Source organism: Salvelinus namaycush, chromosome 3 (genome assembly GCF_016432855.1).
Source record: "Salvelinus namaycush isolate Seneca chromosome 3, SaNama_1.0, whole genome shotgun sequence".
NCBI lineage: Eukaryota > Metazoa > Chordata > Actinopteri > Salmoniformes > Salmonidae > Salvelinus > Salvelinus namaycush.
The window spans coordinates 83,590,190-83,615,938 of NC_052309.1; the positions used below are offsets into that span (position 1 = coordinate 83,590,190).

The following is a 25,749-nucleotide window of genomic DNA, read 5'->3' on the forward strand; positions in this document are numbered from 1 at the left end:
CACATTTATACTTCATTTCTTGAATCTTCACTGCAACATTTTTTGAACGTTCACATACTACTGTCTCAAATGAGTGTCTGCCATATAAATATAATTACTAGAAGAGAGGTCCACGTTCAAGTAAATGAGGCCATAATGGGAGGACCGGTTGTCTGAGGGGTTATGTCCTTTCTAGTAATTATATTTCTATGGCTGAGACACTCATATCATGACAGATGCTGCTAGACTTTCAGTCAAGATAGCAATTACTGTGTCAAATTCAATGTTATCTACTGTGGCTAGTTTTTGGATGTCTGTGTGCAGATAATCAGTGAAAAGGCATGACGCATATGGAAGGTTGTATCACAGTACAGTGAGAGTCAGACCAATGCAAGGCTGTAGTTCACCACATAACCAAAAGGTGGCGGTATAAAACACAGACTATGGGCCAGAAGTCACTTCTACTATGTCAAAGGGATCAATCATAGAAAGAAATATGCAATGCAATATTTAATGTACAAAAATTAGTTTATACAAATGGCATTGAATAAAATAGATTACATTTATGGACAATAGATAATCTATATATACCGGTATATAATAAAGTTACATTGGTAAGATTATTTTAAACTAAGAGACATGGAAATAGTAACACAAAAATACTGTTAGAATTTATGTGGATTTTGGAAATTTACATTTTTATGGACTTGAACTGGAAACCTACATCTGTATCACATCAAGAGAACTCTGGTTTTCTCATCCCCAAGCAGTAATCTGGAAATAGAAAAAACACACCATCAAAATAGTACACAATTGTTGAATGTAACATCACTCGACAAGTTGTTGCTTCCACACATTGTTTCTTTCGTTTTTTTTAACATGAATGTAAATAATTCCACAAAATATGTCTTAGACAACACAAGACTTTAACAAGGAAAATCAAGATAAAAAGGTGTTAAATCCACACATTGTTAAAACTAGGTTAATGACTCTCCCAGACTTAAGAATTGTATAAAAGCACCCATTGTAAGAGTAACTTTCCATCACATAGCTAGCCATTGATTTTAGAGGGACAGTTCATGTTTATCAAGTTGAGGACAAACAGCCCTGTCTAACAGCCATGTTACGATACAGTGCTTTATCGCACAAGACAACATATCCCCCGATATGGTGGTGCTAGATTCTCTTGCTGATTTGCAAGAATTTATGGGCAGACAAGGCTTCTAATCCCACACTTGCAGCTAGTGTAGGCAACTTCCATTCAATAGTAAATATATTCCATTCTAATCTATGGAGCTCCAGTTGGGTCATTATTTTAGTATTAATGGTCATTTCAAGGACAAAGATTAAGGCTGCTTTCCCAACCAAAGTGTTTCAATAGTAGCTTGGGCTCCAGTCGGTTTCTGTTTCAATCCAAACAGGACAATGATGTAAACAGCCAGGTATCCAGGCCCCAGAAGATCAGAGCTGTACAGTACCGTATGAAGCTGGCGGTTAGCAGGGCTCCAGACATGGGTCCCACCCAGTAGATCCAGTGGTAGCTCCAGTAGTTGGCCACCACGGCCGGGCCAAAGGCACGAGCTGGGTTCATACATGCCCCAGACACTGCTCCCCTGTAGAGGATGTGATATAAAAGCGATGCATGAATGAATGATAGAGCATGTGGTGTCTTACGGTACACAGTAAGGAGTGTATTGTGGTGTACATTGTGTTTTATTGGTAGTGTACAGGTATTTATCTCAGTAGTAGTTAACTATACTGTACAAAGGTAGGCCATTACATCAAACATCAAGACAAAGGAGATGATTGTGGACTACAGGAAAAAGAGGACCGAGCACTCTCATTGACGGGGCTGCAGTGGAGCAGGTTGAGAGCTTCAAGTTCCTTGGTGTCCACTTCACCAACAAACTAACATGGTCCAAGCACACCAAGACAGTCGTGAAGCGGTCACGACAAAACCTATTCCCCCTTAGGAGACTGAAAAGCATTGTCATGGGTCCTCAGATCCTCAAAAGGTTCTACAGCTGCACCATCGAGAGCATCCTGACTTGTTGCATCACTGCCTGGTATGGCAAATGCTCGGCCTCCGACCGCAAGGCACTACAGAGGGTAGTGCGAACGTCCCAGTACATCACTGGGGCCAAGCTTCCTGCCATCCAGGACCTCTATACCAAGCGGTGTCAGAGGAAGGCGCTAACAATTGTCAACGACTCCAGCCACCCTAGTCATAGACTGTTCTCTCTGCTACCGCACGGCAAGCGGTACCGGAGCGCCAAGTCTTGTTCCAAGAGGCTTCTAAACAGCTTTTACCCCAAAGTCATAAGACTCCTGAACATCTAGTTAAATGGCTACTCAGACTATTTTCAGTGCCCCCCCCCCCCCCCCCCCCCTCTTTACACCACTGCTATTCTCTGTTGTCATCTATGCATAGTCAATTTAATAACTCTACCTACATGTACATACTACCTCAAATAACCGGTGCCCCGGCACATTAACTCTGTATCGCTACCCGCCTGTATATAGTCTCACTATTGTTATTTCACTGCTGCTCTTTAATTACTTGTTACTTTTATCTCTTATTCTTATCTGTATTTTTTTTAACTGCATTGTTGGTTAGGGGCTCGTAAGTAAGCATTTCACTGTAAGGTCTGTTATTTTCCTGTTGTTTTCGGCGCATGTGACTAATAACATTTGATTTGATTGTATCTGAAAAGTTGTTCTGCAGAATGTACAGTCTTTCTCCCATCCCTTACCCACACACCTTACATCAATCCACTCCACGACCACCCCACCCACCGCTTTCTGCCATCCCTTACCCACACACCTTACATCAATCCACTCCACGACCACCCCACCCACCGCTTTCTCCCATCCCTTACCCACACACCTTACATCAATCCACTCCACGACCGCTCTTACACCATACCTTCTACCCCATGGGTCCTCACCCAGCCAGGATGTCTGCGGTCACGGTCAGCCCGATGCAGAGAGGGGCCAACAGGCTGCGGGTGCGTCCATTCACGGCCCCCATACACACCACCATCGTCAGGAACAGAGTCATGATCACCTCTGCCACCGTGGCTGGTACTATCTGGGTGTCTGCCTGCACTGTGTTGAATGCTGCCCCTGAAACTTTGGCATAGTTCATGGATGGGGAAATCACCTGGAGAAGGAGATATTACTGATATGAATATAGGATATGTAGGGAGAAAAGTATAGGTCCAGATACAGAGGAACATTATTTAACATTTGCTTATCGACTGCTACTTTCCACTGGTCATATTCTACATCTGTTCAGAGTTTGTCTTTTCAAGTGTGATAAAAATAATATACAGTGCTAGCCAAAAGTTTGGACACACCTACTCATTCAAGGGTTTGTCTTTATTTTTACTATTTTCTACGTTGTAGAATACTAGTGAAGACAATCAAACTATGAAATAACATATGGAATCACGTAGTAACCAAAAAAGTGTTAAACATATCAAAATACATTTTATATTCTTCAAAGTAGCCACCCTTTGCCTTGATGACAGCTTTGCCCACTCTTGGCATTCTCTCAACCAGCTTCACCTGGAATGCTTTTCCACCAGTCTTGAAGGAGTTGCCACATATGCTGAGCACTTGCTGGCTGCTTTTCCTTCACTCAGCGGTCCAATTCATCCCAAACCATCTCAATTGGGTTGAGGTCGGGTGATTGTGGAGGCCAGGTCATCTGATGCAGCACTCCTTCACTCTCCTTTTTGGTCAAATAGCCCTTACACAGCCTGGAGGTGTGTTGGATCATTGTCCTGTTGAAAAACAAATGATAGTCCCACTAAGCGCAAACCCCCAGCAACGCGGCCCCACACCATCACACCTCCTCCATGCTTCACAGTGGGTACCACACATGCAGAGGTCATCCGTTCACCTACTCTGCGTCTCACAAGGACACAGCGGTTGGAACCAAAAATCAAAAATTTTGACTCATCAGACCAAAGGACAGATTTCCACCGGTCTAATGTCCATTGCTCGTGTTTCTTGGCCCAATCAAGTCTCTTCTTCTTATAAGTGTCCTTTAGTAGTGGTTTCTTTGCAGCAATTTGACCATGAAGGCCTGATTCACTCCGTCTCCTCTGAACCGTTGATGTTGAGATGTGTTACTTGAACCCTGTGAAGCATTTATTTGGGCTGCAATCTGAGATGCAGCTAACTCTAATGAACTTATCCTCTGCAGCAGAGGTAACTCTGGGTCTTCCTTTCCTGTGAGGTCCACATGAGAGCCAGTTTCATCATAGCACTTGATGGTTTTTGCGACTGCACTTGAAGAAACTGTCAAAGTTCTTGAAATATTTTGGATTGACTGACCTTCATGTCTTAAAGTAACGATGGACCGTCGTTTCTCTTTGCTTATTTGAGCTGTTCTTGCCATAATATGAACTTGGTATTTTACCAAATAGGGCTATCTTCTGTATACCAATCCTATCATGTCACAACACAACTGATTGGCTCAAACGCATTAAGAAGGAAAGAAATTCCACAAATTAACTTTAAACAAGGCACACCTGTTAATTGAAATGCATTCCAGGTGACTACCTCATGAAGCTGGTTGAGAGAATCCCTAGAGTTTTCAAAGCTGTTATCAAGGCAAAGGGTGGCTACTTTGAAAAATATAAAATGTAAAATATATTTTGATTTGTTTAACACTTTTTTTGGTTCCTACATTATTCCATATGTATTATTTCATAGTTTTGATGTCTTCACTATTATTCTACAGTGTAGAAAATAGTACAAATAAAGAAAAACCCTGGAATGAGTAGGTGTGTCCAAACTTTTGTACTGAACATATACACTACCGTTCAAAAGTTTTGGGTCAAAAAAGAAAGAAAAGTACATTTTTTGTCCATTAAAATAACATCAAATTGATCAGAAATACAGTGTAGACATTGTTCATGTTGTAAATGACTATTGTAGCTGGAAACGGCAGATTTTTTATGGAATATCTACAGTACGTAGGCATGCAGAGGCCCATTATCAGCAACCATCACTCCTGTGTTCCAATGGCACGTTGTGTTAGCTTATCCAAGTTTATGATTTTAAAAGGCTAATTGATCATTAGAAAAACCTTTTGCAATTATGTTAGCACAGCTGAAAACTGTTGTTCTGATTAAAGAAGCAATACAACTGGCCTTCTTTAGACTAGTTGAGTATCTGAAGCGTAAGCATTTGTGGGTTCTATTACAGGATCAAAATGGATAGAAACAAAGAACTTTCTTCTGAAACTCGTCAGTCTATTCTTGTTCTGAGAAATGAAGGATATTCCATGTGAGAAATTGCCAAGAAACTGAAGATCTCGTACAACGCTGTGTACCTCCCTTCACAGAACAGCACAAACTGGCTCTAACCTGAATAGAAAGAGGAGTGGGAGGCCCCGGTGCACAACTGAGCAAGAGGACAAGTACATTAGAGTGTCTAGTTTGAGAAACAGATTCCTCACAAGTCCTCAACTGGCAGCTTCATTAAATAGTACCCGCAAAACACCAGTCTCAAAGTCAACAGTGAAGAGGCGACTCCGGGATGCTGGTCTTCTAGGCAGAGATGCAAAGAAAAAGCCATATCTCAGACTGGCCAATAAAAATAAAATATTAAGATGGGCAAAAGAACGCAGACACTGGACAGAGGAACTCTGCCTAGAAGGCCAGCATCCCGGAGTCGCCTCTTCACTGCTGATGTTGAAACTGGTGTTTTGCGGGTACTATTTAATGAAGCTGCCAGTTGAGGACTTGTGAGGCGTCTGAAAACTTTCAGGGAACCATAGTAAAACATCCTCAGTACCTCCCTGAAACCTAAAAATTAACATTCCCAGAACAAATCAAATCAAATCAAATTGGATTTGTCACATGCGCCGAATACAACAGGTGTAGATCTTACAGTGAAATGCTTACTTACAAGCCCTTAACCAACAAAGCAGTTTAAAAAAACTTCTGTTCTCAGAACATTTAAAAAACCTACATTTTTACCGGTCAGGAAACATATGGCTTCGTTCCAAGAACCAATGGGAAACCAAAAACGTATGTTCACACAACTTCCAAGGAACCAAATGTGCTTGCAGGGTAATGGCCAATGAGCTCTTGACTTTACAAGGTGGTGAAACACAGACTCAACTCATCTTGTTCAGCTCTAAGGATACTGTACATGTAAATGACTGCCAATAGAGTAGAGTGGGTGACTGCCTGGTCACTCAACCCTCATGGACGTCAATTGCTTTATCGTTTTACTGTCCTGATAGCAGCCAAGAGAAGAGCAGGGTAGGTGTAGAAAGAGATTATTGTCATGATCCCTATCTGAAGTGTTGATAGGATGAGGATGATCATACTGTTAGGATAAGTGTGGGATGTACAAGTGTTGTGTATTATGGGACGATCAAACCTCTGAAAGTGTGAAATATCTAGCTGATATTTTCCTGACGTTTACATAGTCTTTATGACAGTAGGCCTACCGATTTGGTGCCAGGTAGTTACCAAATACTGTATATTGAATTCTTGAATGTTCGTACTAGAAAGTACATATTGTTACCAAATAATTAAGTTAAATAAATGTACATGTTTTCAATGTCAATAAATAAGAACAATTATAATTAAAATCCTATTAAATACCAAGTTAGTAGTAGTAGAAACAGTGCAACCCACATTTTAGTAGGCTACAGAGTACCCACCTTGGCTAGTCCTGCCCCTATCATCCCTCCACACAGCTGAGCCAGTATGTAGGGGACCAGCAGTATGATGTTGAGACCCCCGATCAGAAACACAGACACAGACACTGCTGGGTTGAAGAGAGAGACATGGAAGAATTGAATTACCCTAATACATTTGAATTAAGTTATTTTATTTTAAACAGTTCACAATAGTTTTTATATGAGGCACATCCTTTAGAAAACAAAACAAACTATTTTAAATATAGAGGCATGTAGCAACAATAAAACCATAATAAGAAAAAATGCTGATGTAGATTGCCTCATCAAAATGGTACAAGTGTGATTTTAAAATTCTGTTGTGCATTTTAATGATCTATTGTAGGCTACTTTGAAAGCACAGTCATAAAACTTCAAGTCAATGCTGATCAACAGATCCATTACAATTCTTCGTTTTTGCAATGCTTTTTTGCAATCTGTTACACATCAACATACTGCATGTTGAAAGCCTAGGAACAGACTCTTCTGTTGCTCTGCTAACATTTGAAAACCTGAGCATCAACTTCCCAGCTAGTCCCAAAACCTATACCATGTCATGGCCAGAAAAGTTGGCTGTACAGCACAAACAGATCTAGGACCAGGTTATCACCTTCCAGCCTCTCACCATCCACCACCAGAGGGGCTCCCCAGCCTTACCTGATCTCCCCCAGCACGGCGATGACAATGCCCAGGGCCAGGCCGTGTGCCAGGGCCGGCTGCAGCCTCCCGGTGCCCTCCGTGTTCTCGATCACAGACAGACACCCCACAAAGATAAACAGAGATGAACCCAGCAGCTCTGCCAGACAGGGCTGGATAAAACCTTCGAACGCGTCCCTGAATGGCTTGGTACCGCTGTTTCCATCTGTGGCTGGATCTGGACCTTTCCCCTCTGGCTGGATCACATTGATGTCCAGGTCCCAGAGCTGGTTCTTAGACTCATAGAGAGCCATGGTGTTGGGTTAGACTGTGTGAGACTGGAAACAGCCCATGGGTTGTTAGTGCTCTTAAGTCTAGAGGTTACGCAAGAGTGCTGATAAGGAATAAGAAGGGAGGAGGAGGGGTGAGGTGGATGAGGAGGAGGGAGGTGGAGGAATGGGAGGAGGAGGTGGAGGGCCGAAGACAAGGAGGGAAGTGGAGGTGAGGGGCGGAGGTGGGGTGAAGATAGTGGAGGGGGGAGTTGATAAGTTATTTTCTTGGAATGGTCCAGATAGCTAGGCAGAGAAATGCTACCAGATCATCAAACGATGAGACAAAATGCAAGAAATGTTCAGATATTGTTCGCTTAAGTGATTACCGTTAAATGTAATACTCCATCATGACTTTTGGTTTAACTTCAAACATACTTGTCAGAACTTTGTATGGATAAAGAAATGCAATAAATCAATCAAAATTATTTCCCCATGACTGTTATTATGAATAGTACTATGAATACTAGTTGTGAAATGAATAGCTTACATTTCAATATACATTATGCAGTTAGAATACAGGGACAGAAACCACGCTTCTGCAGATAGAGCTATTGCCTAAAATACAATAGAAGTGCAGCATAGAGGCTATGTGTCACATCTTAAATGTATGTAGTTCTGTCCTTGTGCTGTTCTTGTCTATTAATGTTTTGTATTATGTCATGTTTCATGTTTTGTGTGGACCCCAGGAAGAGTAGCTGCTGCTATCGCAACAGCTAATGGGGATCCTAATAAAATACCAAAATGATGAGTGTGTTATAGGACATATGGATAGACAAGCGGCCTCATTATATGACTGTCTATATAAGTTGTCATTCTACATAACTACTGAATTACCATCAATCCACTTGTATATCAGTGGAGGCTGCTGAGGGGAGGACAGCTCATAATAATGGTTGGAACGGAGCAAATGGAATGGCATCAAACACATGGAAACCATGTGTTAGATGTGTTTCATACCATTCCACTTATTCCGCCCCATCCATTACCACGAGCCCGTCCTCCCCAATTAAGGTACCACCAACCTCCTGTGTTGTATATGTAATGTGACTGAAATATATCTACATAATAATCAGAATAACATATTACGATAACAATCTTTTACATATACAGTGCCTTGCAAAAGCATTCATCCCCCTTGGCGCTTTTCGTGTTTAGTTGCATTACAACCTGTAATTTAAATTGATTTTTATTTGGATTCCATGTAATGGACATACACAAAATAGTCCAAATTGGTGAAGTGAAATGAAAAAAATTACTTGTTTCAAAAAATTCTAAAAAAACAACAAACTGAAATGTGATGCGTGCATATGTATTCACCCTCTTTGCTATGAACCCCCTAAATAAGATCTGGTGCAACCAATTAACTTCAGAAGTCACATAATTAATTAAATAAAGTCCACCTGTGTGCAATCTAAGTGTCACATGATCTGTCACATGATCTCAGTATATTTACACCTGTTCTGAAAGGACCCAGAGTCTGCAACCTACTAAGCAAGGGGCACCACCAAGCAAGTGGCACCATGAAGACCAAGGAGCTCTCCAAACAGGTCAGGGACAAAGTTGTGGAGAAGTACAGAACAGGGTTGGGTTATAAAAAAATATCAGAAACTTTGAACATCCCACGGAGCACCTTTAAATCCATAATTTTTTTTTTTAAAGAAAATATGGCACCACAACAAACCTGCCAAGAGAGGGCCGCCCACCAAAACTCACAGACCAGGCAAGGAGGGCATTAATCAGAGAGGCAACAAAGATACCAAAGATAACCCTGAAGGAGCTGCAAAGCTCCACAGCAGAGGTTGAAGTATCTGTCCGTAGGACCACTTTATGCAGTACACTCTACAGAGCTGGGATTTATGGAAGACTGGCCAGAAAAAGCCATTGCTTAAAGAAAAAAATAAGTAAACACATTTGGTGTTCGCCAAAAGGCATGTGGGAGACTCCCCAAACATATGGAAGGAGGTACTCCGGTCAGATGAGACTAAAATTGAGCTTTTTGGCCATCAAGGAAAATGCTGTCTGGCACAAACCCAACACCTCTCATCACCCCAAGAACACTATCCCCACAGTGAAGCATGGTGGTGTCAGCATCATGCTGTGGGGATGTTTTTCATTGGCAGGGACTGGGAAACTGGTCTGAATTGAAGGAATGATGGATGACGCTAAATACAGGGAAATTCTTGAGGAAAACCTGTTTCAGTCTTCCAGAGATTTGAGACTGGGATGGAGGTTCAGCTTCCAGCAGGACAATGACCCTAAGCATACTGCTAAAGCAACACTCGAGTGGTTTCCAAGACATTTAAAAGTTTCTCTGTAAACCACTGTGGTTTACAGAGAAACTTTTAAATGTCTTGGAATGGCCTAGTCAAAGCCCAGACCTCAATCCAATTGAGAATCTGTGGTATGACTTAAAGATTGCTGTACACCAGTGGAACCCATCTAACTTGAAGGAGCTGGAGCAGTTTTACCTTGAAGAATCTGCAAAAATCCCAGTGGCTAGATGTGCCAAGCTTATAGAGACATACCTCAAGATACTTGCAGCTGTAATTGCTGCAAATGGTGACTCTACAAAGTATTGACTTTGGGGGGGGAAATAGTTATGCACGCTCAAGTTTTCAGTTTTTTTGTCTTATTTCTTGTTTGTTTCACAAGAAAAAATATTATGCATCTTCAAAGTGGTAGTTGTGTAAATCAAATGATACACCCCCCCCCCCCCCCCCCCCCCTATTGTAAGGCAACAAAATAGGAACAATGCCAAGGGGGGTGAATACTTTCGCAAGACACTGTACTTTTAGGTTATAGGTTTCATATAGAGCTATGAGTTTTCCTGACCACCTTACGTATAAATAGAATCTGGAGGTTTTCCTGGTCATGTCACCGGGTTAGGAAAAACTCCTGGCCCTATTCATATGCCATCAAATAATGTTCATCCTACTTTTGAATACAAGGTCAGAAAATATAAACCTCTAAATTATACCACCACATAACATAAATTATAATATTATGCCTTAATAAAATAAAGGTCAGGTGAGAAACATAATTTTCTGGGAAACAGCAAGGACCAAAACAATGGATTTAGTGTTGGCTCAATGTTAAATGGTCTAATCATTTGACATTGATATTAACCTCATAACTTGTTGATCTTTCCTGCTACTTGTTTGTCTTTCCGTCTTGGTGGGGGAGTTTTAGTGTATTGAATGTAATGACGAAATATGTAATCTTAGGCACAAATATTTCACTTCCTAGAAGGGTGAAATTCAAGTGATAGGATGAATGTTTTCCACCACACATCAAGAATGTGACTTGAGTCTGAGGAGTCTTTTCATTCCTGAAGTACATTTTGTCCTTCAATAAGACTGTAAGAATGGAAACAGCTTTAATTAAAAAAAATATCATTTAAAAGTCACATTTTTCAACCAAATTTCTATGAAACTGTGGGCACGTCTTCAAAGATCCATTTCAACAACTCAAAAAACAAATGTATTCATTCAAGATATTCTAACATAGCAGTCAAACTTAAAGGGGTAGTTCAGCAATTTAATATATTTAGATATTTCTTTCCTTTCCTTGAAAGCAGTGTATGGACAGTGAGCCAGTCCAAATAATTACCAACCTCAGAATTTTGGGATCAATTCCCCATCTCCTCCATTTAGCACTATATGTAGAAACTTGAAATTCACCCTCCAAGGTAGTGAAATATTTGTGCCTAAGATGACATATTTCATAATCACACTCAATAAACTACTCCCCCACCAAGACAGAAATACATACAAGTATCAGAAGACAAATAAATAACGAGGTTATTATCAATGTCAAACGATTAGACCATTTAATATTGAGCCAATATGTAACATTTCCACCTGAAACTCAGAGTCTTACGTCAGATAGTGCGTCGATTCTGCCTGCACTGATGGGTTGAGGGCCAATCGTCGTGTGGGAGTGATGCCATCTGATGTAAGACAATGTCTGCAACTAAAACTAATTGCCAATTACATAACAGTAGTAGCAACGGAATAGAAGTTGTCGAGAATAAAACATACTTTTTAGAATGCTGCGTATTACTGCTAATTAGCATTTTCGCCATAGCATTTAGCATTTTTTGTCTCTAGACTACTTTCAAGGTATGTAAACAAATATCATTATGTAACATCGCTGAACTATCCCTTTTAAAATAAACTATCCCATTGAAGGAAGACATTCCATTACAAATAAGTAAAAACTCTTCACTTTTTGAACCAGAGTTGAATTTTCTGATTCATACTTAAATGACCGGTTTCATTGATTTATCTGACAGTTAGTCTTTAATAAAGTTGACAGGTAAGTTGGCTGATAAAAATGTGGTTGTTATAGCTTTACCCGAGCTGCACCTGTGGAGTGTGCCTCTTGTATAGTAACAGTACTTATCGACTACTATAAGGCTGAAGAGCCCCACCACTTGGACAGGACCCCTGCTCAGAAACACCACGAGCCTGTCTGACAGGGGAACGTTGATAGTTAACTGGCACTTTGGGCTCCATTGGAAATGAATAGTCTAGCTCTGTTATTATGGCGTTATCACGTAATTGAGCTAATGAAAATCCATATCCAAACAGTAAAGAAGAGTGATGTTTTGTATTTCTCTGGACATTTCTAGGTATTTTTCGTCAATCTGAAGTAGACCGACGGTTGCCTAGAAGACCAAGAAGCCAACTGTGCCTGTCCTTCAACACCACCAAAGGGTGGCGCTCTGTTCTGTAGTCTTAGACTAGACCTTTTAGTAGGCTATACCCTCTTTATTAGAGCCAAGTACCACATCATATTTACCAGTTTGTCTTATGTGCGAACCACCCTCTTCATTGACTGAACTGTTCATTGTTTTTTATGGATCAACCTAAACTACTGTTTCTGTTTTCTAAATTGGTTTCATCAGCCAAGTAGGGCTAGACTTACACATCAAATGACCATCTAATTATAGAGCTGAGGCAAAAACAGCAATCATGTGTCAGACTAAACCAGACAATTACACACCTGATTTTGTTCAAACAATCTTGAAAGGGAATGCAAATGAAATAGATGATGGACTGTCAGTGGATTATCTGTGCTAGCCGTTTCAATCTGTAGGTTGTTTTACTAGATTAGGTTGTGGATGAGATACGCCACACGCCCACACCACATCATGAAGAGAGGAGTGGGGGGAGGACCACATAGGGTCAGTTATAAGAAATACCTTGAACGTCAGAATGGACCTGAACTCAGTGACCACGGCCACAGTGGCAGATTACCGACAACTAACAGAGTTGAAGTCAATTTAATAAGACAATTAAAGTATTTAATAGATCATGTAATACAAATGTAAGTGTTACATTTTTTGGGTATATCAATAGAATGATGGCTGTTACCACAAGGTAAGGACCCTGAGACTAAACACCTCCCTCTGCAACTGGATCCTGGACTTCCTGAAGGGCCGCCCCCAGGTGGTAAGGGTAGGCAACAACACATCTGCCACGCTGATCCTCAACACTGGGGCCACTCAGGGCTGTGTACTTAGTCCCCTCCTGTACTCCCTGTTCACCCACAACAGTATGGCCAAACACGACTCCAACACCATCATTAAGTTTGCTGACGACACAACAGTGGTAGGCCTGATCACCGACAACGATGAGACAGCCTATAGGGAGGAAGTCAGAGACCTGGTAGTGTGGTGCCAGAACAAAAACCTCTCCCTCAATGTGAGCAAGACAAAGGCTCTGATCGTGGACTACAGGAAAAGGCGGGCCGAACAGGCCCCCATTAACATCGACGGGGCCGTAGTGGAGCGGGTCGAGAGTTTCAAGTTCCTTGGTGTCCACATTACCAATGAACTATCATGGTCCAAACACACCAAGACAGTCGTTAAGAGGGCACAACAACATATTTTCCTCCTCAGGAGACTGAAAAGATTTGGCATGGGTCCCCAGATCCTCAAAAAGTTCTACAGCTGCACCATCAAGAGCATCCTGACCGGTTGCATCAACGCCTGGTATGGCAACTGCTCGGCATCTGACTGTAAGGCGCTACAGAGGGTTGTGCGAACGGCCCAGTACATCACTGGGGCCAAGCTTCTTGCCATCCAGGACCTATATACTAGGCGGTGTCAGAGGAAAGCCCAAAAGATTGTCAGAGACTCATAGACACCAAGTCATAGACAGTTTTTTCTGCTACCGCACAGCAAGCGGTACCAGAGCGCCAAGTCTAGGACCAAAAGGCTCCTTAACAGCTTCTAGCCCCAAGCCATAAGACTGCTGAACAATTAATCAAATGACCACTGTTGGTTAAGGGCTTGTAAGTAAGCATTTCACAGTAAGGTCTACATATGTTGTATTCGGCGCATGTGACAAATAAACTTTGATTTGATTTGATTTGTTATGCCCTTCCAGATTTTGTTTTGTTGAGAGGTCAGGTTCTGTTGATTGACAGCTTATTTAAAAATATAAATCATTAAATCAAATCAAAATGTATTGGTCGCATACACAGATTTGCAGATGTTATCGTGGGTGCAGCGAAATTCTTCTGTTCCTAGCTCCAGCAGTGCAGTAATAACTAACAATAAAATATATAATAATAATATTTTTTAAAAGTATAAAAAAATAACTAATATAATCTAAAAAGGAAAAAGAAGGAGGAAAACAAGATATGTAGAAATATCAGAGCGAGCAATGAGAGTCCGGAATACAAATAGTTGGTGTGACTAGACAGTATGGACAGTATATGAATAGAAAAGGTGTGTGCAGCAGTAGTTATATAGGATGAGCCTTGACTAGAATACAGAATATATATATATATATATATATATATATATATATATATATATATATAAAAAGGGCAAAAGAGTATGTAAACATTATTAAAGTGACCAGTGTTCAATGACTCTACGAGTATAGGGCAGCTCTAAGGTGCAGGGTTGAGTACCTGGTGGTGGCTGGCTAGTGACAGTGTCCTAAGGGGCTAAGTCCCCCACAATGTGGAAATACATGATTCATATCATTTTCTGTATATTGCAATGCTTTTAAAATACAAATGTATGCATATGGGCGTGCTATGTTTCTTGTCAAAGTCAATGAAGACATATGCACATTCAACACTCTCATTCTGTGAGAGGGCATGTTATGCATGTCATGCAAATAGCCACAAGGGAGCAGCAGAACACTGGAAATGACAGCAGACATTGAAGGCTCCAGGTATTACCCCCCAAGCATAGATCTAGTATCAGCTCACCATACCTACCTCAATCCATACAATTGATGAATGACTGGTGGCAATTTCCATTGATTCCATCCATGGCCATATGAAACACCTCATGAAGTTCACATCAAGGGATCTGTTAGACTTATACATACATACTATTAACAGTAATTAAAGTTCAGTCATCATGTGGCATTCATATCACTGCACTGTAATAATACATTTGTTGTAACATAACATTTTAAAATCATTATAAGAACATTGTAATAACATATTGTATGGCCATAGTGCTCTTTATTTAATGACTTGAGAGTATGATTTTGTAAGCCTGACTGCCTAGTCACTGATTAGAAACAACATTGTTTTCATCATGTTGAGCACATCCCTGGGTGGACATAATGGCATTACCAATTTCAAAAAGCAAAAATGTCCATAGAGAAATAGTTTCACTGACCCCTACTGTAGCTAAGGTATTGTACGCCTATTATGTGCTGCTGTTGAATCACATAGGTGGATAAGCCCTTTTAAACCTATAGTAAACCGCGTGACAGTTAGAAAGCCATTAATGCATCTCAAACCAGTCGCTTTACACACTGTTTTGGCCGTTTTTTTTCGTACTCATAATTGCCCATTATAAGTGTGTCACTTCGACAGGGTTGTTTTACCAAGGTATCACATGTCACTCACTAGCGGGCCATGTCGGCTAGCCTACAGTAGGGAAGTGAATTGCACTTCCTCCTTTTACACACCACTGTTCAGCACAGCGTTTGGGTTATAGGAGTAGCCCACAAAGTGAAAATGGAAAGAGCGAAAACTGAACGGGGCTGTGTCCTGTAATTGCCTATTAGCTTTGTAAGAGGAAAAAACATTGCGGGGAATGACAATCGATTCTTATTAGAACGCTCCAACAACACCTATTCAGCCGCGAGCAGCAGAGTCAACGTAACATTTTCAGAAATACAATGGCAGCGACCTAGATCAACTTTTGGACTTGATTTCTAAAAGGATCAGAGGGGGCCTTGCAACTTTTTGAAACTTGTTGGATACGGTGGAGCAAGGACGCAAACATGAAGAAACAGTTTAATCGCATGAAACAGCTCGCCAACCAAACAGTTGGAAGGTAGGCAAAGTATTTTGGATAAATAAAAGTGTAGCCTACTATTATTTAGTGACTCCGGCTGCATTTTCTTTTGCAGTGTTGCATTCATTGCTGTTATTTATTTTGTCGGTAGTGTTACATTGTAGTTAGGCTACATTGTAGTTACATTGTAACTTTGTAGTTACAGTGTAGCCGCTGAGACAGGTTGGCAGTTGTAATTGTGATGGCATGACCAAACTGTCACTAACCATGTTATGATACATATCTCCCTATCACAAATCGTTCTCCTGACCATAGCCAGCCTCTGTGAGTTTTATCTCATCTCAGTGGGCTGTGTCAGAAGTGTTGGGCCACATATGAGTGCTCAAGAATGGGTTGATACCAATTAAATGTGATAATATAAGAAAGATATGCCTAACATAAGAACTTTTACAATGAATAACTTTTATAATGAATACATGAACGTGTAATCAAAAAGCTTATAGTCACAACCTGATGTGGATATGCTGTCTGAATAGTTTGCCTGACAAATGTTAACTTCTTAATGATAGGCTACATGCGTCCTACAAGGATTGATTTGTTAGGCCTACACGTGGTGTGGGAAGAAAGTAAAAATGGTGGTCTAACTAGTGGTCTAACCAAATGGTGGTCTAACCATGATGTAATTAGTGTATTGTGGACAACCCCGCTCTGTGCAATTGGGTTCTGGACTTCCTGACGGGCCACCCCCAGGTGGTGAAGGTAGGAAACAACATCTCCACTTCGCTGATCCTCAGCACTGGGGCCCCACAAGGGTGCGTGCTCAGCCCCCTCCTGTACTCGCTTTTCACCAATGACTGCGTGGCCATGCACGCCTACAACTCAATCATCAAGTTTGCAGACAACACAACAGTAGTGGGCTTGATTAGCCGCAACAGCGCCTCTTCAACCTCAGGAGGCTAAAGAAATGTGGCTTGTCACCCAAACCCTCACAAACTTTTACAGATGCACAATTGAGAGCATCCTGTCGGGCTGTATCACCGCCTGGTACGGCAACTGCGCCGCCCACAACCGTAAGGCTCTCCAGAGGGTGGTGCGGTCTGCACAACGCATCACCGGGGGCAAACTACCTTCCCTCCAGGACACCTACACCACCCGATGTCACAGGAAGGCCAAAAAGATCATCAAGGACAACAACCACCCGAGCCACTGCCTGTTCACCCCGCTACCATCCAGAAGGCGGGGTCAGTACAGGTTCATCAAAGCTGGGACCGAGAGACTGAAAAACAGATTGTTAAACAGCCATCACTAACTGCCTACATACAGACTTGAAATCATTGGCCACTTTAATAAATGGATCACTAGTCACTTTAATAATGCCACTTTAATAATGTTTACGTATCTTGCATTACTCATCTCAAATGTATATACTGTATTTTATACCATCTATTGCATCTTGCCTATGCCGCTCTGCCATTGCTCATCCATATATTTATACGTATATTCTTAGTCCATTCCTTTACTTAGATTTGTATGTATTAGGTAGTTGTTGTGGAATTGTTAGATTACTTGTTAGATATTACTGCACTGTCAGAACTAGAAGCACAAGCATTTTGCTACACTCATTAACATCTGCTAACCATGTGTATGTGACCAATAAAAATGTATTTGATTTGTATATAGCTAGTGTGCTATGATGGAAAAACACTGACTGTTATATGTTTATAGCCAAATCCCATGTAAAGGGGGAATCCCCATCCATCCAACCAGGCACTGTGCAGCCCCCATCCCACACTGCTTCCTCACTGTGCCCCCTCTCCCTCTGACCCTACAGGGGTTGCCCTCAGGCGCTCAACACCACTGTTGTCCCTCTGACCCTACAGGTGTTGCCTTCAGGCGCTCAACACCACTGTTGTCCCTCAGTCTCTGCTGATGTCCACTGAGCTAACACCACTGTTGTCCCTCAGTCTCTGCTGATGTCCACTGAGCTAACACCACTGTTGTCCCTCAGCTCAGTGGACATCAGCAGAGACTAACACCACTGTTGTCCCTCAGCTCAGTGGACATCAGCAGAGACTAACACCACTGTTGTCCCTCAGTCTCTGCTGATGTCCACTGAGCTAACACCACTGTTGTCCCTCAGTCTCTGCTGATGTCCACTGAGCAACAGTATTATCCCATTAGGATAGTCTATGGAGCATAAGTACTGCACACTATATCCTCCAGTAGTACATCCTCTGGAATAACTATTGAAGCTCTAATGGATGAGCGCTTCACACTGGTAGCCTACAGTGCACATGTGTACAACTCATTTCACGAAGGCCGAGTGTCTGGATTGAAGAGTTAAGGTCCCTGGTTAGTAAGACAATCCCCTCACCTGGTTATCTAGGGCTTAATTGAAAGGAAAAACAAAAACCAGCAGAGACTAGGCCCTCCATGGAATGAGTTTGACAGCCCTGCTATAGTGGATGATGTGGTTTACATTCCCCCTCATAATGTAAAGTGTTATATAAATACAATCCATTATCATTAAGTCTGTTTATTATCATTAGGTCTGTTTATTATCATTAGGAGTAGAATAACTTTACTCTGTCTGTAATAGTCATTAGAGTTGAAGTAAGAGTCATTAGAGTTAAAGTAAGAGTCATTAGAGTTGAAGTAAGAGTCATTAGAGTTGAAGTAATAGTCATTAGAGTTGAAGTAATAGTCATTAGAGTTGAAGTAAGAGTCATTAGAGTTAAAGTAAGAGTCATTAGAGTTGAAGTAATAGTCATTAGAGTTGAAGTAATAGTCATTAGAGTTGAAGTAATAGTCATTAGAGTTGAAGTAAGAGTCATTAGAGTTAAAGTAAGAGTCATTAGAGTTGAAGTAATAGTCATTAGAGTTGAAGTAAGAGTCATTAGAGTTGAAGTAAGAGTCATTAGAGTTAAAGTAAGAGTCATTAGAGTTGAAGTAAGCGTCATTAGAGTTGAAGTAATAGTCATTAGAGTTGAAGTAATAGTCATTAGAGTTGAAGTAAGAGGCCTTGATTGACTATCCAGTCTTTTCCATATATTGGGACATAGCTGTAAACACAGCTGGGCAGGCTGACAACTAGAGAGGATGCGTTCCAAATGGCATCCTATTCATAATGCCTGTTTGACCAGGCCCCATAGGCCTCTTATCAAAAGTAGTGAACTATAAGATCACTTTATTGGTCAATTAACCACACGGTCCAACCGAAAATTGACCTCCGCCTTTAACCCAACCCATCCGAAAGAGACGCATACATACACAGGTATATACATATATATATACAGTCACACATACTGTACACACACACACACACACACACACACACACACACACACACACACACACACACACACACACACACACACACACACACACACACACAGGTGTATACATTCATACATGCATACATACATACATACATACATACATACATACATACATACATACATACATAGGTATATACATTCATACATACATACACTACCGGTCAACAGTTTTAGAACACCTACTCATTTAAGGGTTTTTCTTTATTTTTACTATTTCCTAAATTGTAGAATAATAGTGAAGACCTCAACTATGAAATAACACATATGGAGTCATGTAGTAACCAAAAAAAGGGTTAAACAATCAAAATATATTTTATATTTGAGATTCTTTAAATAGCCACCCTTTGCCTTGATGACAGCTTTGTACACTCTTGGCATTCTCTCAACCAGCTTCATGAGATAGTCACCTGGAATACATTTCAATTAACAGGTGTTCCTTCTGAAAATTGAATTTGTAGAATTTCTTTCCTTCATGCATTTGAGCCAATCAGTTGTGTTGTGACAAGGTAAGGGTGTTATACAGAAGATAGCCCTATTTGGTAAAAGACCAAGTCCATATTATGGCAAGAACAGCTCAAATAAGCAAAGAGAAACAACAGTCCATTATTACTTGAGGAACATTTCAAGAACTTTGATGGTTTTTGTGACTGCACTTGAAGAAACTATCAGGCGCTATAATGAAACTGGCTCTCATGAGGACCGCCACAGGAAAGGAAGACCCAGAGTTACCTCTGCTACAGAGGATAAGTTCATTAGAGTTACCACAATAAATGGGTGAATTTTGGCCCATTCCTCCTGACAGAGCTGGTGTAACTGAGTCAGGTTTGTAGGCCTCCTTGTTCGCACACGCTTTTTCAGTTCTGCCCACAAATTTTCTATGGGATTGAGGTCAGGGCTTTGTGATGGCCACTCCAATACCTTGACTTTGTTGTCCTTAAGCCATTTTGCCACAACTTTGGAAGTATGCTTGGGGTCATTGTCCATTTGGAAGACCCATTTGCGACCAAGCTTTAACTTCCTGACCGATGTCTTGCTTTAATATATCCACATCATTTTCCTTTCTCATGGCCATCTATTTTGTGAAGTGCACCAGTCCCTCCTGCAACAAATCACCCCCACAACATGATGCTGCCATCCCTGTGCTTCACGGTTGGGATGGTGTTCTTTGGCTTGCAAGCCTCCCCTTTTTTCCTCTAAACATAACGATGGTCATTATGGCCAAACAGTTCTATTTCTGTTTCATCAGACCAGAGGACATTTCTCCAAAAAGTACGATCTTTGTACTTTTCAGTTGCAAACCGTAGTCTGGCTTTTTTTCTGGCGGTTTTGGAGCAGTGGCTTCTTCCTTGCTGAGCCGCCTTTCAGGTTATGTCGATATAGGACTCGCTTTACTGTGGATATAGATACTTTTGTACCTGTTTCCTCCAGCATCTTCACAATGTCCTTTGCTGTTGTTCTGGGATTGATTTGCACTTTTCTCACCAAAGTACGTTCATCTCTAGGCGACAGAACGCGTTTCCTTCCTGAGCGGTATGATGGCTGCGTGGTCCCATGGTGTTTATATCTCGGTACTATTGTTTGTACAGTTGAACGTGGGACCTTCAGGCGTTTGGAGGTCTTGGCTGATTTCTTTTGATTTTCCCATGATGTCAAGCAAAGAGGCACTGAGTTTGAAGGTAGGCCTTGAAATACATCCACAAGTACACCTCCAATTGACTCAAATTATGTCAATTAGCCTATCAGAATCTTCTAAATCCATTACATAATTTTCTTGAATTTTCCAAGCTGTTTAAAGTCCACAGTCAATTTAGTGTATGTTAACTTCTGACCCACTGGAATTGTGATACAGTGAAATAATCTGTCTGTAAACAATTGTTGGAAAAATTACTTGTCATGCACAAAGTAGATGTCCTAACCGACTTGCCAAAACTATAGTTTGTTAACAAGAACTTTGTGGAGTGGTTGAAAAATGAGTTTTAATGACTCCAACCTAAGTGTATGTAAACTTCCGACTTCAACTGTACATAAAGTGAATAGGCTGTAATTTGGGACACAGTGTAGACTGATATGTGCATGCTGCCACCCGCTTCTGGCAGAACTACTCTACTCTACTCTCTCATTCCCGTGGGCCTGCTGCCAGCGGGACTGCCTGGTAGGTCTACCAAACAAAAGGCTTGTCACAAAAACAGTTGGCTGAACACAGGAGTTGCATGAGGAGTGATTTATGCAGGAGTTTGTTGTGAACTCTGAGTATCTATGAGTATCACAAACTAATATGAATGAACATCTAAAAGTAGTTTTGATGAGAGTGGTGAAGAGAAACAGTTTGATCAATGCAGAAAACGATGTATTACGCATGCCTACAGGTAATATAGTGACCAGGGAAACAAAACTCAAAGTAATACTAATACAATTTACCCCTAACTTTTAACCCTAACTTTTAGTCCTAACCTTTTGCAGAAAACAAAAATGCTTTTTCTGGAGTCGATGGGGACTATGTGGAGGGTGGTGTACTAATGGTGTAATGATTCATATCAATCTTCCCTCTGTATGTCACCACCCTGGTGATGAGGGCCTCTCTGTCTGTCTCCGGAAAGGACAGGCAGGCCAGGCTGGGGCATGGGGAGGTTTTGTCGAGTAAGCGTTTCCATGCTTGGTCAGCCAGGAGACAGCATGGTGCTGTGGACGTCACTGAGCTACACTGTCGTAAATAAAAAAGGAGGAAGGAACCACTGTTTGGGTTTAGTCATACTGTAGTCTCGTTCCCAGCCCTGTGTCTTCATAGTAACGCCATAACCCTGCCAAGCGAGACTAAAGTCTTTACCTACCAGTCATACTTTTTTGGTAGTCAATGCTAGTCCTATTGAATTAGTTAGCAAACCGTGCCAATATATCCTCCAAACACCGGCATTGAGGGCATTATCACTTCTGTACAATGGGTTACCAACGTATTCAAATAATTATGGACATATTTTCATCCCCCAAAATATTTTTTATGAATTTATTCATACTATTTCATCCTTCCACGAGATATAGTCCCGACACAAATCTAAGTTTGCTGGTTGTTCGTTCTATCGGTTTGGTTGCCAGATACACGACCCAGTCGCTAAGTCTTTTTGTACTGTATCTATGTACGCGACCCAGTCGTACCTTCTTATCCCTTGATTGCTAGCTAACCAACTACGGCTAATTTACAGTCACGGCAAACAGTGCAACCAGAATAATAGCAAATTAGCTGCATTTGCATTTGTTTAAGATGTTTTCTAGTGACATTTATTTGGATACATCCATAACAATGAGCTAATCTAGGTCCAAAATGCTTCTTAACAGCTTCTACCCCTAAGCTATAAGACTGCTGAACAAGTAATCAAATGCCCCCCCCCTTTATTTTTACACAGCTGCTACTCGCTGTTTATTATCTATGCATAGTCACTTTACCCCTACCTACATGTACAAATGACCTTGACTAACCTATACCACCACACGTTGACTCGGTACCGGTACCCTCTTTATATATCCTTGGTATTGTTATTTTTTTGTGTTACTTTTAATTACATTTTTTACTTTAGTTTATTTAGTAAATATTTTCTTAACTCTATTTCTTGAACTGCATTGTTGGTTAAGTGCTTGTAAGTAAGCATTTCACGGTAAGGTCTACACTTGTTGTATTCGGCGCATGTGACAGATAAAATTTGATTTGATACACGATTTCGCCTGGCATTGAAAATGTGCTCTCATCAGGACACTGATGTTCAGAGCAGCTAGCCAACAACACAGCTAACACAATCGCAAACTAGCTGCATTTAGTCTGTTCACCTGTATCCTTTTGACATTTCTTTGTATATAGCCATAGAAATGATGCCAGCTGATTCATAATTTCGACTGGCTGAGGAAAGCTGTCTGTCTCGTCCCGTCTTCCGACACGTTCATTACTATGGGACAGCTGGAGATCAAATTTCAATATTGAAATAATGTTGCAAATGTCGGAGAGAGAGACAGCAAGGTTGATACAAATCTCCGCTGTTGAAAACCAAATGCTAGTCTAAAAGAAATGTGAGATAATATCTAGATGCTTTTTATAATGGAAATGAAGTTTATAAAGTGCCTGGATGGGCTGACGAGACAGTGGATTGCGCATTGAGATGGAACAGAGTAAATGAGCATTTCAACGTCATAGTTTATTCGATGGTAATTTGTGGAATAGACACCTGCCGGAATGCGGTTTTATCCAATCAGCATCCCGGATTAGACCCACCGGTTGTATAATGATTTATACCGTAGACTCACTTCCAACCCTGTGTCTTCATAGTAGTGCTATAAGCCTTACAAGAGAGGCTAGACATTCTGTTCTGCTACTGTAGTTTATATAGCTAGTCATTCTGTTCTGGTACTGTAGATATATAGCTAGTCATTCTGTTCTGCTACTGTAGTTTATATAGCTCGTCATTCTGTTCTGCTACTGTAGTTTATATAGCTAGTCATTCTGTTCTGGTACTGTAGTTTATATAGCTAGTCATTCTGTTCTGGTACTGTAGTTTATATAGCTAGTCATTCTGTTCTGGTACTGTAGTTTTATATAGCTAGTCATTCTGTTCTGGTACTGTAGTTTATATAGCTAGTCATTCTGTTCTGCTACTGTAGTTTATATAGCTAGTCATTCTGTTCTGCTACTGTAGTTTATATAGCTCGTCATTCTGTTCTGCTACTGTAGTTTATATAGCTCGTCATTCTGTTCTGCTACTGTAGTTTATATAGCTCTTCATTCTGTTCTGGTACTGTAGTTTATATAGCTAGTCATTCTGTTCTGGTACTGTAGTTTTATATAGCTCGTCATTCTGTTCTGGTACTGTAGTTTATATAGCTAGTCATTCTGTTCTGCTACTGTAGTTTATATAGCTAGTCATTCTGTTCTGGTACTGTAGTTTATATAGCTCGTCATTCTGTTCTGGTACTTTAGTTTATATAGCTAGTCATTCTGTTCTGGTACTGTAGTTATATAGCTAGTCATTCTGTTCTGGTACTGTAGTTTTATATAGCTAGTCATTCTGTTCTGGTACTGTAGTTTTATATAGCTCGTCATTCTGTTCTGGTACTGTAGTTTATATAGCTAGTCATTCTGTTCTGGTACTGTAGTTTATATAGCTAGTCATTCTGTTCTGGTACTGTAGTTTATATAGCTCGTCATTCTGTTCTGGTACTGTAGTTTATATAGCTAGTCATTCTGTTCTGGTACTGTAGTTTATATAGCTAGTCGTTCTGGTACTGTAGTTTATATAGCTAGTCATTCTGTTCTGGTACTGTAGTTTATATAGCTCGTCATTCTGTTCTGGTACTGTAGTTTATATAGCTAGTCATTCTGTTCTGGTACTGTAGTTATAAAGCTAGTCATTCTGGTACTGTAGTTTATATAGCTAGTCATTCTGTTCTGGTACTGTAGTTTATATAGCTCGTCATTCTGTTCTGGTACTGTAGTTTATATAGCTAGTCATTCTGTTCTGGTACTGTAGTTATAAAGCTAGTCATTCTGGTACTGTAGTTTATATAGCTAGTCATTCTGTTCTGGTACTGTAGTTATAAAGCTAGTCGTTCTGGTACTGTAGTTGTATAGCTAGTCATTCTGTTCTGGTACTGTAGTTGTATAGCTAGTCATACTGTTCTGGTACTGTAGTTATAAAGCTAGTCATTATGTTCTGGTACTGTAGTTTATATAGCTAGTCATTCTGTTCTGGTACTGTAGTTTATAAAGCTAGTCATTCTGTTCTGGTACTGTAGTTGTATAGCTAGTCATTCTGTTCTGGTACTGTAGTTATAAAGCTAGTCATTCTGTTCTGGTACTGTAGTTATAAAGCTAGTCATTCTGGTACTGTAGTTATATAGCTAGACATTCTGGTACTGTAGTTATATAGCTAGTCATTCTGGTACTGTAGTTATATAGCTAGTCATTCTGGTACTGTAGTTATATAGCTAGTCATTCTGGTACTGTAGTTTATAAAGCTAGTCATTCTGGTACTGTAGTTTATAAAGCTAGTCATTCTGGTACTGTAGTTTATAAAGCTAGTCATTCTGGTACTGTAGTTTATAAAGCTAGTCATTCTGGTACTGTAGTTTATAAAGCTAGTCATTCTGGTACTGTAGTTTATAAAGCTAGTCATTCTGGTACTGTAGTTTATAAAGCTAGTCATTCTGGTACTGTAGTTTATAAAGCTAGTCATTCTGGTACTGTAGTTTATAAAGCTAGTCATTCTGGTATTGTAGTTTATAAAGCTAGTCATTCTGGTACTGTAGTTTATAAAGCTAGTCATTCTGGTACTGTAGTTATATAGCTAGTCATTCTGGTACTGTAGTTATATAGCTAGTCATTCTGGTACTGTAGTTATAAAGCTAGTCATTCTGGTACTGTAGTTATAAAGCTAGTCATTCTGGTACTGTAGTTATAAAGCTAGTCATTCTGGTACTGTAGTTATAAAGCTAGTCATT

General features: G+C 40.6%; 1 pseudogene; it reads right to left on the minus strand.

Moving 5' to 3' along the window:
- Positions 1–710: 710 nt before the first annotated feature.
- On the minus strand, positions 711–7,635 carry LOC120044081 (annotated as a pseudogene).
- Between the last annotated feature and the right edge of the window lie 18,114 nt (positions 7,636–25,749).